The sequence below is a fragment of the Gymnoscopelus braueri genome (assembly GCF_963280865.1).
Source record: "Gymnoscopelus braueri genome assembly, chromosome: 12".
Lineage (NCBI taxonomy): Eukaryota > Metazoa > Chordata > Actinopteri > Myctophiformes > Myctophidae > Gymnoscopelus > Gymnoscopelus braueri.
In genome coordinates, this window is record NC_137614.1 from 14,291,405 (window position 1) to 14,307,255 (window position 15,851).

Below are 15,851 nucleotides of genomic sequence, written 5' to 3' on the forward strand. Positions count from 1 at the left end.
AACAGAATAGATTGAAGAGAGAGAGAGAGAGAGCAAGATAGCCATGGAAACGGAATAGATTGAAGAGAGAGAGAGAGACAAGGAAACGGAATAGATTGAAGAGAAAGACATGGAAACGGAATAGATTGAAGAGAAAGAGAGAGAGAGAGACATGGAAACGGAATAGATTGAAGAGAGAGAGAGAGAGATGGAAGCAGAATGGATTGATTGGACGTCTCAACCTATTGCCATTAACAGGAATCGAACCCTCAACCTTCGGATTGACAGGCTGCAACACTACCTATAGTGCTATAGCTTTGTCCAGGCTGAGGTTGTCTGTTGAAGATAAAAGTGAACCAGTGAAAGCAGCCGATCTACAAGCTCAGAAACACGTTACTATCTGAAAAGTTTTGAGATTGTAGATCGGCTATTTTCAGAATGAAGTATGTCATACATTGCAAAAACATACCCTCTCAAATAAGCATTTCATGTTATCTTTACCGTTTGCACATGTATTCATTGATACAGTCATGTTTTTTGCAATTCAACTTAAATGAGTCTGCATCAAGTGAGGCTTGAACCGGCAACCTTGCTGTCATGAGGCACTCACTTAAGGGAGAAGCCATTGGACCAACAGACCAGACCTGTGAAAAAAGAGATCACAAAGATGATACAGTTTCACGCAAATAGCTGAAAAATCCTGGGTTTAAGTGTTTTTCAAACTGCTCAAAATTGCGGACAATCTAAGGGCGGAGCTTACTGGTCAACGTGATACATGTGTTCCTCATGAGTCAAGGCACATGTGTAAGTTTCAAAGAAATTGACTAAAGTACTACCTTTTATCAACATGGATGCAATGCAACCAGTTGATTTCACATGAAAATATTTTTGCATTTCATCTAGACGACACAAATGAATTGTAGTATTATAATTAGACTTATACCATAAAATTAACAAATGAGCATTTTAAACCCTCACTAACACTAACCTCAGTAAAACAACGCCTAAGTCTATCCTCAAGAAACACTATGTGAAAGCCAAATCATGATCACCTAAATACATTGTCGGGGACAGGGATCAAACTAGTGACCTACGGACTCACAGGCTGCCTCTCTTCTCATTGAGCTAGATATATGACCTCCCTAACAGTATCTGTTGACATCTATAATTATTTCCGTCCATTATGAACCAAGCCTCTGTGTCCCGAACTACTCTAGATCACTGGTTCACAAACCATTTAGCAATAAAGATTTTTTTTGTCTCCTTAGAACGAACTAGTGAAAGTAGCCGATCTACAAGATGTTGTTTGATTGTAGATCGGCTATTTTCACAATGAAGTATGTCACACATTGTAAAAACATACTCTCAAATAAGCATTTCATGTTATCTTAAAAAATTGCACATGCATTATTTGATGCAGTCAAGTTTTGTGCGATGCAATTGTAAAGTGGAATGACCCACCTACCAGAGCCAGATAGACAGACAGAGTGAGTGAAACAGACAGCTCAACCTATTGCCATTGACAGGAATCAAACTCTCAACCTTCAGACTCACAGGCTGAGACACTACCTGTAGTGCTATAGCTTCATCCAGGCTGAAGTTGTCTGTTGAAGATCATAAACTTTTGCCTTCTGTCATGAACCAAGCCCCTGTTTCACTAACACTAAGATCACTCGTTCACAAACCATTTACCAATAGAGAAATTGTATGTCTCCTCGAAACCAAACCAGTGAAAGCAGCCGATCTACAAGCTCACAAAACGTTGCTATCTGAAAAGTTGTGAGATTGTAGATCGGCTATTTTCACAATGAAGTACGTCATACATTGAAAAAACATACTCTCAAATAAGCATTTCATGTTATCTTTACCGTTTGCACATGTATTCATTGATACAGTCATGTTTTTTGCAATTCAACTTAAATGAGTCTGCATCAAGTGAGGCTTGAACTGGCAACCTTCAGGTGCTGAGGCACACGTTTAAGGGAGAAGCCATTGGACCAACAGACCAGAACCTGTGAAAAAGGAGATCACTCAGATGATACAGTTTCACGCAAATAGCTGAAAAATCCTGGGTTTAAGTGTTTTTCAAACTGCTCAAAATTGCGGACAATCTAAGGGCGGAGCTTACTGGTCAACGTGATACATGTGTTCCTCATGAGTCAAGGCACATGTGTAAGCAGGTTTAATGGCTGTCGGCCAAACGAGGCATGACTTTTGCCTGTTTAAAGTTTGTATTTTCAAAAAATCGCTATAGCGCCCCCCTTTGACCAATTGGAGTAAGATTGGTTTCAGTGATATTTGGAATGACCCTCAACATTACCGCAAAGTTTCAAAGAAATGTGAGTCTGCATGTATGTGTTAGGGGCAGATGAATAATTGTCATAAAACTGCAATATTCATTGGCTCATTAAAGCTTCATTTTTTCACTTATGGAAAATCTTTGCTGCTTGTTTGTCGGCATAGGTCCAAAGTTCATGTGTAAAACGTTTCGTGCAGATTACTCAAAAATCCCAGGAGGAGATAGGTTTGAACTGTTTTTCATATAATTCAAAATGGTGGGAGATCTAAAGGTCAGAGGTCAAAAGTCAGAGTGTGAAAGTTGTTGATCATGAGTAGACGCATATGTATATTGAAGTTTCATGGCTGTAGGTCAAACAGGGCATGAGTTGTACCTGTTCAAAGTTGGCATTTTGCTATAGCGCCACCTTTTGACGAAAGATTGTGAGAATTATTTCTTGATAGTTTTTCATGACCATCTACCATATGGCCAAGTTTCGTAAAAAGCGTATGCACGGTTCAGCCAGAACTGCCAAAAGTGGCAGAAGAAAAAAGAGGGGAACATTAAGACAGGTCCAGAGCTGAGCTCTGGCCCCGTAATTTGTGCACAACTTGTGCTTGAGCATGAACACGGCGTAACCCAGGATTGTGGGTTTGCAACTAATTAAATAAAAATAATAGCGGTGCCTGCTGGATGCCATTCACATCTGAGGCTAGAAGAAAGAGGTTTGGTCCACTATGCGGACATCTAGAGTAACACCTACATCGCACTGCCAATCTGACTAATCTGACTGATATGTACATGTATATGTCGTATAATGGAGATCTCTGTATCTGTCAGTCCTTGGGCCTTTTGTCCATATATGGCGATCACTGATGTCATCAGTGATCTGATGACATAATGGGCAATCCCCCTTTTGTGCCCATATATGGAGCTGACTGATTGTTTGTGCCTGATGCCATGACAACACATTGAGGTTAGACAACACATTCCATATTTGGGGGGTAGCTGCATTGGGAACTCCTTATGGCTGAGTCATGGTGACATGAGCGTGACGAAGTGGTCTGCAAGCAGATGGGCAATTTTAATATAGGATAAGGGAAGTCCTAATGAGACAAATACAGTACATTAATCCAATACACCATAATAATCATCTCTATATGGCAAAGCCATGATTGAATTAGAAAAGTTTGTACAAAAAAGGAGGAAGTTATAGGCTAGTATGATTATAAAATGGAAACTGATGTATCTGAAACAATGATCTCTCCCTCACACACACACACGCACGCACACACACACACACACACACACACACACACACACACACACACACACACACACACACACACACACACACACACACACACACACACACACACACACACACACACAGTGTGTGAAAGAAAGACAGAAGAAGGGTGAGAGAGAGAGACAGAGATCCAAAGTGTCTTGTTCCTGTCTTTTTGACATTGGCATTAGGCTACCTGACTGTAGGGGTCGATAACCTCTGTAAAAATGGACAGCGTAGCAGGATGTGAGCGAGCCAAAGTGCTAGATCAGTGAAAAAGGAGAAGACCTGCACCCTTCTCCATCCAACTTTAGATAGCGAACACTCCCTTCCTGCTTTGACGATACTATCTCAATCAAACACTCTCCTGTGTGCCAAAATCCTAACCACATGAACCCTATTGTCAATTATTTTGGTGAAAATAGCTGATCTAGAAGTTCACATACACACATCAAAGCGTTGTGGGGACCTTGAAGGAGTTCCGCGGCCAAATACACATCAATTTGGGGGTCCTTGAAATTTTTGAGAAACACTGGTGAAGATGAAAAAAGGAGAGGGCCCAGTATTGAACCCTGGGGGACTCCGGTCAACTAGGGTTTAAATGGATTGCATTAGGTACAATGGAGCACATCACAACACATACAGTGCACATGTATAGCAGCAAATTAGGACTATGAATGTGGAAATGCATTTCAAACACAAGTTGTGATTGGTTAGGCCTATAGATGATATTTCCCATTTCTTTATGACATAATTATCATTTAGTCACATTTCAACAATGTGCCAATTGCAAGCAGGTTTATTGTTAAAAGTTCAAACTGCATCTAAATAGCTCAGTGATAGGCATATTGTCTTACATAAGCAACAAATCCTGCTGACACAGGCAGCTCCATTTGCTTGGTTAGCAAATCTTTCATAATTGGGTCCACAATATAATGAGGCACATTCTATAGCCTGGAGAAATATAATTCACTGCCTAAAATGTCAGGCAAATTACAAGATTCTTCAGTAGGCCTATAGATATCCATCAAGTGCAGCAGTGTATTAAGGCTGACAAGCTACAGTTTATATGATCCCCCATCCCCATGTCACCATTATTTGAATTCAAAAATAGAAGAACTATAGCCCACATGATCCCATTGAAATCCTCCCTGAGTCCTGACTATATGAAAAGTGCAGGTCTTGCATTATTTATTAACACAAGGGTAATCCATCCTCGTATCTGTGTGTGTGCATGGCTTTGTGTACAATCATTGATCATGTCATGAAACAAGAAACAAGACATTAGCTTTTTAGTTGCAGCTGTGTCTTCATACAAGTAATAGCTACCATGCGTTGGCTAAGCTTCTCTCTCCAATTGTGAAAATGTTCCGAGGAGGAGGAGAGGTGCGCTGGCCATAGTTTGTGTCATCAAACTGTGGCTCCTTTTATCGAAGTTGGCCAGAGGTGACCGAGATTTCTGTCAATTGCGGATGTCCCTGACGAATTCAGGCGTCTTTCTGCTTAACGAGGTTGGTTAATTTTTTTTCTAGTTGTTTTTTATTTTGTTTGGGGGTCTGTTGCTCAGTGTTTTGGGACGGAATGTGATGTTTTGATTGCTACGTAGAGGTATACAACAGCCAACATTATGTGTATTATAATACAGCCTATAAAGACATAAAAGATAGCGGCGATACTCGTGGAATGAATGGGTCCGTCGCTCGAGTTCCATAATTAATTTAGACAGGCTTTCACTTCGGCACAGAGAGCAGCCTCGGAAGGCTAGTGTAGTCTGCTCTGCCAGCACACATTTGGGATAAATTAGGAGCCTTGCCACAATGTCGCAACAGATGAAAAATCACGTAGGCTGGCTACGTCCTACGGTTTGAGACCGAAGGACGTAGCCAGCCTACATGATTTTTATGTCTGTCGCTTTATTTGCTGCCCGCTCATCTTCTCTGACTACACACCTTACCGCATGTGGTTACAGCAGTGTTTCTCGAACCTTTACATTTCAAGGTCTCCCCTTAACTCTGACAATAGAGACTACAAATGGAACCTAAGGGTCGATTTAGAACCCTTAAAGGAACCCAGAGAGTCCCTAGAATCCACTTATGAGAACCACTGGGTTACAGCATATAGAAGCAGAAGAACCAATGATAAATAGCCTAATAACATTATTAAGGTGTAGCTATTTAATAGTTAATAATATTTTCTGTCTACATGCATTCAACATTATGTAATGGATCACTGCAAAACCAATAGCACCATACCCTTTTGATTAAATGGTATATTACTCGATTTGAGATTTAATTACTTATAGCCTGCCGACCAATCAGTAGCATGCTGAATCCAGATAGAAGATGTAGCCTACATGCAATCACTGCCTGGAACTGTTACTTTTATTGATACCTTGACACCTACCCTTTGCACTCACATTTGTCCTAGATATTAGCCTACAATATTATTATAGTGATTTTTTTTAAATGATAATAATAATAGAACATCATTATAAACAGTAGAACCACATACATATAACCAAATATGATCACTCCAGAGATAGCTTTGTGGAAAGAAGAACTACACTAATCTCAACTGAATAATGCAACTAAAAATAAATGAAAAACACATAATTTACCTCTGAGAGGTATTTTTCAACCAGGTGTCTGTAGTCTATTTTGGCGATGCCATATTGAACATTTCTTTATTCAGACATTTGCCAAAAATGTGACTCATTGTGAGCTTGTAGATCAACTATTTTAAGTATTTGTCATACAACGTGTATAGGGCTTAAGAGGTTAAATATCTGAGGCAATGCCAAGCACGATGTGTGCAGTCACGCCCTCCCTCCACTCCCCTCCCTGTGTGCACACTTCACACAGGAATGGGGGGGGGGTCTTGGAACACAGGTTGTACCTGCACATCCGAACGCATCAGCCACCACGCAACGCAACGCCTTGAAAGCAGTTCGGCATCGGCAGCAACCAGGTGTCATCTCTCTCCACTCAAAAAAGTAAAGCTGTAATCCCCGGTGGCTTAAAATAACCCCCACCTCCCTTTCACACCCCTCATCCATATTGCATCAATGGGTAGCTCAGCCCACAGAGCCACTTCATATGGGACAGACAGACAGACAGACAGACAGACAGACAGACAGACAGACAGACAGACAGACAGACAGACAGACAGACAGACAGACAGACAGACAGACAGACAGACATCTGCACTCAATGTTTGGATGCCATTCATAAGACTGCTGGTGGTCAACTGCAGATTGAGCTCACAATCTCCATGTCTGTGTATTTCTCAAAGATTTTCTCTATCCGCATCTCTGTCTCCAATATCTCTCCACTCAAAGCATTGTGTGGAGTTTAGTTTTTAAGCCTTCTTTCATTCATGTTTTATTCACATCTACTGCTGCTCATACAGAATTCGAATTGATACTCACCCTCTCTCTCTTGCTCTCATTCTCTCACACTCGTGCTCTCCCTCCATCTCCCTCTATCCTCTCTCTGTCCTCTTTGCCTGTTTCCTACAACCTTTCCTATAAATTATGAATTTAAACCTTACTGGAAACAGCTATAGTCATTGTTTGATCGCAAACTGGACCATGTGCATACTTCAGCTTTCAGTACATTGTATATTGCTGCATTCACTCTAATACAATGCAGTGGTATACTGTACAAGTTGAAACATAGATACCCCTATTTCTTTGTGTCTTGTTTTATGACTTATTGCATGTATTTGTATTAGTGTGAAAGATCAGAAGGTGATCTCAGCTTGTAAATGCTGCAGTGCTACAGTATCAGCAGACGCACATGGGCATAATGTCCCCTCACATGCGCACACTTGTATGCATACACATGCGTATGCACACAATCAAACACAGTTACACACACACAAACACAAGTACAGATACTACAAATTAATCCACACACACACACACACACACACACACACACACACACACACACACACACACACACACACACACACACACACACACACACACACACACACACACACACACACACACACACACACACACACACACACACACACACACACACACACACACACACACACACACACACACACACAGAAGCTACGCAGCTGTCAGAGTACAGCCAGCCATGACAAACAGAGAACACACGCCATGAACAGAGGGTCACACCAGGGACCCTTCCACATGTCGAACAGCGAGACACCTAACATGGCATCCGTATCCCCTCACCATCTCAATGTCCTCCTCTATCTGCAAACTTTCAGCTTCTGACATGTTGAAATCCACAGTGGCTGATAAAGCTATGTGATCGGACTGACAAGGGAGATTGTTGTATGTTGGGGTTTTAGTGGCTATGTTTGTTAGTTATGTAGAGATTAAAAGCATTACTTTACTAACTCTCTCTTACAAACTAGCTGTTTAATTTATTGGCCTCATTATGGCCTCAAACAAATAGGCCAGTAGCTGGATCCATCAAATTGGACAGCAAGTGTAAGTTCACTTTTTGGGTTGATTTTAACCACTCGGCCATATTCTGGGGCGAACATTTGGTGAAAACAGCAGATCTATAAGCTCACAATATGTCGCCACGCGTTCTTTTTCAGCGAAGATGGAAACAGGAGGAAGCCTAGTATAGAGCACTGGGGGACTCTGGTCAACTAAGTATAAATAGGAAATGTGTTATAGTCATCTAATACAACATTATGCTGATGACAACAATAGCATATAGACTTGACCAAACTTAACATGCAGTTGTGGTACAGACTTGTCCTGGTGGATTGTTGAGGTAAGGATGAGGGGAAGAGAGGGTGGGGAGGATGAGATGAGCGCAGGGTAGAGACAGCCTCACTGACGTGGCAAAGGGTTGCGTACCGGAGAGAGAGAGAGAGAGCGAGAGAGAGCGCGAGAGAGAGAGAGAGAGAGGAGGGGGTAGAGAGAGGGATAGACTGCTTACAAGCATGCTACAGTACACTTCAGTGTTACCCCAGAGAGAGAGCACATCATGACTGACTAGCCAAGAGAACAAGCGAGAGAGAGAGGGAGTGTACTCTCCTACCTCCGACTGAGTAAGTATGCTGCCATCTCATTCTCTTTACAGCTAGCTCGCCGCATCTATTCTCCTTGCACCATCTGCAAATTGCATTTGTATTCACTTTAAACCACAGAGCCAGAATCTCGTGAGTGCTTTGGGTTGATTTTGCAAAAAGGGAAAAATCTCATCAACTTTTCCCCCACAGCAGCTTATGAAAGATCAAACTGCTGCTCTGATAATTTCGAGTTGAAGTTTTAACTGAGTCGATGTTTTTCTGTTTTTGGGACATTATAGAATTTTACGCTACATGCACTGCCAAAAACATGATGTACGTCCCTGTGATAAACATGAGCTCCTACTCTCTTTGGCAATATTTCTGCTGAAATGTAGTATTGTATTATAGCAGAATAGGACATTTAGAGCAATTGCGTGGCTCTGGAGTAGTGGTGCGGGGCTGTGGGCATATATGCAGGCATTCATGCCATCTCTGTTCGTGGGGGGAAGGAGTACATTTGGGACCGCTAGGCTTCCTGTGTGGGGTCAATTAAATACTGCATGAGACAGAGCACTAAAAGCTTGTCCCGTGAGGAGCGAAGTGCTTTGTGTGTGTGTGTGTGTGTGTGTGTGTGTGTGTGTGTGTGTGTGTGTGTGTGTGTGTGTGTGTGTGTGTGTGTGTGTGTGTGTGTGTGTGTGTGTGTGTGTGTGTGTGTGTGTATGTACACACATCTGTGTGTGTGTGTGTGTGTGTGTGTGTGTGTGTGTGTGTGTGTGTGTGTGTGTGTGTGTGTGTGTGAGTGAGTGTGTGCGTGTGCGTGTGCGTGTGTGTGTGTGTGTGTGTGTGTGTGTGTGTGTCTGTGTGTGTGTGTGTGTGTGTGTGTGTATTAGTGCATCAGTGTGCAAAGCTTTGATTAAATTTGATGAACCAGCACAGTTTGAGAAGGATAAAGACTCCTGTTCTAGCCTCTCTTTGAGCTCCTGTCTGGAAACATTGTTGATGTACGTTTTGAAAACATATCGTTAGTATTCATGAAAGGGAGATGTCTTATTAAGGCATTTTATATCTAGGACACAATTTATACATCACCAATTTATTCTGCCGGCTTTCTTTTGAAAAGACACATTGCTTTGGCCATAACATTGAACCTGTAATGTGACTTGCCTTCAACTATACAGTATAGTATTGAAAATACCCATTTTGGATTAATGTGACAAGTAGAGCATATCGTCTCTGTCGGGTGTAAACCGTTTCGAGCTTGCAGATCAGCTACTTTTGAACTTTTGTGTGACGCTAATATGATCAAGTAGGGCGTTAATTTACGAAAAAACACAAAAGGTTAAAATATGGCGATATGAGGTTTCTACCCGACAGTTGACGATATTGATAAGTGTGACATTCCCTCAGTTAGCTCAGCTCAGTAGAAGTTACCAATTAGGGCCTAGCTGAAGACCTAGAGCCTAAAATCAGGTCATCTCCTAACAAACACATCTGATTTAATGAAGGATGCAGCAGTGTGCCATTCTCTGCCGTACTGTTGGTACACACAGCTTTATGTGGGTTAGCTCCAGCCTCCCTGCACTTTGAAGCAGTTTGGTGAAGTCAGGTTGAGGGATCCCTGGGGGGATAAAAGCCTAAGTATGCACAGCGCAGCCGGCAAGGCCAAGTCGACAGCGTGGATGAAAGATAGAGAGATTCCTGGCCGAGCTCACCGTGTGCCCTCCGCTCCCTCCATCTCTCCTGCTGCAGTCGTATGCCAATGTCAGTGCCAGTGCATCCTTGATGATTCATATCGTTACACTGTCCCCGTCACATCGGCAGCATTTTCCCTCGCAGTAATGCGAGATGTCTTCCTATTTTTAAGACCGTGTATTAATGGGCGTCGTTGGGAGAACTTGGTGTCCTTGCTTGGACGAGGAAGCGGTTTCTGGAGGTATCGTTATTGTGTAACGTGTGGTGGAATGACTCGGAAGTGCTTATTTTTAGGCTGCGGGGTCTGCCGAGGGCTCATTACAGCCAGGGAGTACGCATCCTGAGGAAACATTAGAGGAGGAGGAGGAAGGAGGAGCTGCTCAGAGCAGGAAGGAGTATCAATCTGTGTGGCTCTCCTATTGATCCACTCTGCCCTGCTCTGGTTGCACCGTCAGGGGACCATCTCTGGCTCTGATTGAACTATCTCTGCTTGTAAAGCAGCTTTTGGTAGCCTAAAGGTTAGAGATGGGGCTTGCAACCAAAAGGTTGTCCGTTTGTTTGAAATCCCTGGACTGGCTGGGGTCTGGGGAGTAGAAGTGAATGAATACCGTACTTCTCTTTTTGCCTCCAAGTGTTGTTCATTTGACCCTTGTGCAAGGCACTAAAACATACTTGCTTTGGTAGAACTTCTTAGTGTCCGACAACATCAGACGCAGTTGTACTGAGTAGCTCTCAGGTGTTAATGTGTGTAACTGTGTGAATGTGAAGCAGTGGCGTGCTGAGGAGCCTGCATGCTCAGCAAAACTCTTCCTTGCACGAATAGAGGGTGCAAAAAAACACGCTACTAAAAAGTGTCGAGCTTATGTATTAGAGGTAGTCAGCATGTCGCTGGTACAGGAATGGAATGACACATAAATACACCTGAACTTCTCAGCAAGTTTGAAGTTGAAATGGCACTTGATCTAAAATTATCCCTTTGTGTAAGAACGAAGGCCTAGAAGGGTAAGATTTAAAAGTGAAGCATGTGTCACTACAGAAAACAAATTCATGTTCTCCATGAATAATTTAAGCCCTATATACTTTGTTTGTACGACAAACATAGTATATCATAGTATATCATGTACAATATACATCTGCTGCTATGCTCACGCACCTTTACATCTTATCTCAGGTACTGTGAGGAAAACATATGTAGACAATGTGTTTGTTTTCTTTGATTGGTCTCTCTTCCCCCTTGCCCCCCCCCTCTCTTCCCCCTTGCCCTCCCCTTCTTCTTCTTCTTCTTCCCTTTCTTTTCACTTCTGTAAATCTGTGATGTGATAATAAAGCTGATTCTGACCAAAAATATATATATATATATATAGCCAATTTACAAGCTCACAACATGTCGCATTGTGATGGGTTGTTAGCTTGTAGATGTAGATCTGCTATTTTCTGCTATTCTCTGTTTTGATTTTTTGGGGAAATTATTTTAGCATATAATGCCAAAAATATAGGGATGCCAGGTCAGAAGTGGTTAATGTTAGACATTTGGTTCACATTTACATTATACATTATACGTGCCATCAAAAAAATATATATGTATATTGGACAAGTCTCGAATCTGCTTAATTCTTTCTTGTGGGAATCTGTCTAAACTCAGTGAACTTTGACATTTCGCCATCGATGGTGCCACCCCCACCTAAACAGCCTGAGGCCTGTCACTGGTCCTCAGATGTGTGGTACGCAGCCTGATCACCAAGCAGAGAAGGAGAAGACAGAAGTGGAAGGGAGGGGCTGAGAATGGAGGGAGGGCTATATTTAGACCAACTCACAGCATGAAGAAAAAAATAGGAAAAAACATTTCGTTTTCAATCTCTCTACTCCTAGAGCTGAGAAGTACTCTCTCTCTCTCTCTCTCTCTCTCTCTCTCTCTCTCTCTCTCTCCTCTTTCCTCTGCCTTATCTCAGTGTATCACTATCCCCCCTTCGATCTCTCTCTGTCTCAGCATTGAAATCAATACAGCTTTTAAATTTAACATTGGCAAAGCAGATGCACAAACAGGTTACAATAGCAAGGATTATAGCAATGACAATATAACTGAGGGGCTATAATAGATAAACATTCAACAGAAATATGCTGTCCTGTTTTTCACATCTTTGCGTCTTCAGACAGTATTACTACTACATATGTGTGTGTGTGTGTGTGTGTGTGTGTGTGTGTGTGTGTGTGTGTGCGTGTGCGTGCGCGTGCGCGTGTGTGTGTACGTACATTGCAGGTATCCATCACAATCTTTCTTCATTCGTAGTGCTTCTCTCCCTGTCTGGCTTCCTATCCCACTGTTTTGCAAGGGCGTGTGACTCAATAACTGGTACAGCACAACACTAATGATGGAAACAGTTACCCCATCTTCTCAGTTACAAAGAGCAGACATTTGAAAGACCTAGCTCTGCTAACTACAATAATTCTGTGTGTGTGTGTGTGTGTGTGTGTGTGTGTGTGTGTGTGTGTGTGTGTGTGTGTGTGTGTGTGTGTGTGTGTGTGTGTGTGTGTGCGTGCGTGCGCGCGCGTGCGTGCGTGCGTGCGTGCGTGCGTGCGTGCGTGCGTGCGTGCGTGTCTGTGTGTGTGTGTGTGTGTGTGTGTGTGTGTGTGCACATGAGTGCATACATGCACACACATGCATTTGTGCATGTGTTTGTTTGTCTGCTTGCTTGCCTTTCATTAAAAAAAAGGGGAAAAAAGCTGTGCGGGAATATATCGCCCTAAGACGTCTTTGCTAAAAGTGCTGGTGGAGTGCACTTAATTCTGAAGCAGACAAAGTTGAATGAGCTGGGTGAGAGGGAGAGAGAGAGAGAGAGAGAGAGCGCATGCTGCCAGCATAATGGACTCCAAAGTAGGGTCCTCAGTGCCCGGGGCAGCCAAGGGAGAAGAAGCATACAGCCCTGGCCTGCCTCTAATAGAGCCTAAGTCATGCCAGGAACAATGAGGATGTCTCCCACAATAGGAATGTCTCTGCTGGCCTATTGAGACATAAGATGGACTAGAGATGGCTGCTTGCTGACTCACCCCTGCATTTCTATAGGCTCATACATCACCTGCCTGTCAGGAAGATGGTGCAGGGCAGGCAGGCGGGCAGCAGGCACAGCCATGCTCTCCTCTATTCCTCTGTTCTCTTTCTATCCACCTCTCAACGTCTTCATTCTTCTCCTCTTTCTCCATGTCCTCCTCTCTCCTCCTCCTCTGACCCTACAGTATGTATCTCAGGGATTAGCTTTGCAAAGAACTACAAAACGGCCACCAAGTTGGCAGTGGCACTGATGCAGAATCGCCCATTCGGCACCATCTCCCATAGATAAATCGTAACCCACGTCACTAATTGGCAGAGAAATGGCAATTACAGACAACCTCGTCTCTCAGCCTTCCCCCAGCTTGGTTATTGTTATTATCACATAGCATGGCTTACATAACCGCTCACTCTTTGTTCTGTCGTATTTATAGAAATTCTATCTGCGCCCAATGAATAATGATACTTTACACAGTGTACATGGGTAAACACCAGACCAACCAGCCGCTGGATCAGGTGGATTTATAAGTCACTTCTCAGACAGAAAACAGAACCTAATGTAAGATGGTGTTGGGATTTGTGGTAAAATTCTCGAGATCTATCGCCTTCTGTTATTGTTGCATGAGCAGAGGGATACGTAGCTGAAGCAAGAGAATCGAGGTCTCTGGTGTAGGGGGGAAGGAGAGAGGAGCAGAGGAGAGGGATCTTGTGTAACTGAAGGAGGGGAGGGTTGCATGATGCCAAAACACGGAGGTGTTCTTCTTCTTCTTCTTCTGCTTCCATAAAGGGAGAGGAGAGAAGCTTGTTGTCTGAAGCTGGAGAAGAACATCGGACCAGTAGGAGGGCGTGTGCACACCAGTGCTGCAGTCAGGGCATCAATTTTGTATAGGAAATGGCTGTTGAGGCAGCGCGGCAACGTCAGCTGTGGAGCACTTAGGCCGAGCGCACTTCTCTCTCTCCCCCTTCTGTAACCACGGTCTGAGGGGAGGAGGGTTCCGCCTTCTCTGTGTGATGGGGGGGAAGAGAGTGCTGGCAGTAGAAGCATGTCTGCCTCCGACTCGAGCGCTACAGGACTCATCTGTAACAAGGTAGGCTGATGCGCCCCTTTTTTCTCTCGCCTCTCTCTGTAACTAAGCCTGTGGGTCTGTCTGTCTCTCCATCCGTCCATCCATCCATCCATCCACTGTGCCTATTCTCCATCTGTTCTGAACTGCCTTTCCCTCTCTTTCTATCTCGCCTATCCTCAGCCCCCTTCACTTACTCTCTCTCTCTCTGTCTCTCTCTCTGTCTCTCTCTCTCTCTCTCTCTCTCTCTCTCTCTCTCTCTCTCTCCCTCTCTCTCCCCTCTCCCTCTCTCTGACTCTTTCTCTAACACCTCATGTTTTCAAGCCCTCTCGCTGGCTTAAGATAAGTCTATTTGGGTTCATTTACTTTATCCACATCGTGCGGCACCACTCCCCTCTCCTCTCTCGTACCTCCCTTTTTCCTCTTAATCCTCTTCGGACAGTTGGGGGCAGTTTGTTAAACCTTCACACCTGTTTTCTTTCATGTTTTAGCCTCACTGGGAGGCACATCTGTTGAATTCTCCATGAAGTTTGAGTTCAAAAGAATCTGGAAGACACAAGAAGGGTAGAAGCATTGATACTAGCTTACATGTTGATTGTATAAGTTTAATCAGTTCATGCCAGAGTTTTGATTTGCTTTGTAGTTTTCATGATCTCAGGGCCTTCAAGCATCCATTCAAACATGGAAAAGGATCGAATTGACAAGTGCTCAATAGTGATTTACAGTCGACAAGAACATGGTAAAAACCTGACCCTAGATATAGTAAAGGATGTTCAGGCTCTTAAGCAGGACAAGGAGATAAGTGCAGTTACATGCCTTTATTAATCTTGCATAGTAAAAATGCCACGGCTACAAATTGTTTCAACCTTACTGGGATTTCCTCAGTCAAAATAATTTCTTAATTTTCAAAAGGAAAAAATAATAATCATTTAGTTGATGTATGCCTTTGAGCAGCAACTAAGACAGGAAAGCATATTTAAGAAAAAACATGAATTAGAAAAAGCTGGATCTAATTAGATACACAACTGTACACAAACAATACACATGATGGTTTGAAGACCGCATGTCCTGTTTACTTTTGTCTGGCTTGTCAATTACACAACAAAATCAATCTCACGCATTGTTACAGGGCATGTAAATGGGGAAAAAATGGAATGACGGAGAATGGAAACCAGAGAGCTAAGTAGAACCAGGCCACCAATCATTGTGAATCATTCTTTGTGGAAGTGTTGTTATTATCTAATGTGCTGGCAGTTCACATTGGAAAGGCAAGCTGACTCTAATGTGCATGCTTCCCCCTGCTGGTGAAAATATGCAATCACTGACTCATGCTTGTGTAAACATCTTTGCAAAAAGAGTTACAATTAGGATTAATTCCTCAATTACTTATCTTTTCCTTTGTATCTGGGAAACAATGTAGGTGGTTATTACTAGTCTTATGAGCTTGGAGAGTTGGTTACTGACATATCAACCAAATGCTATCGCTACATCAAGTAG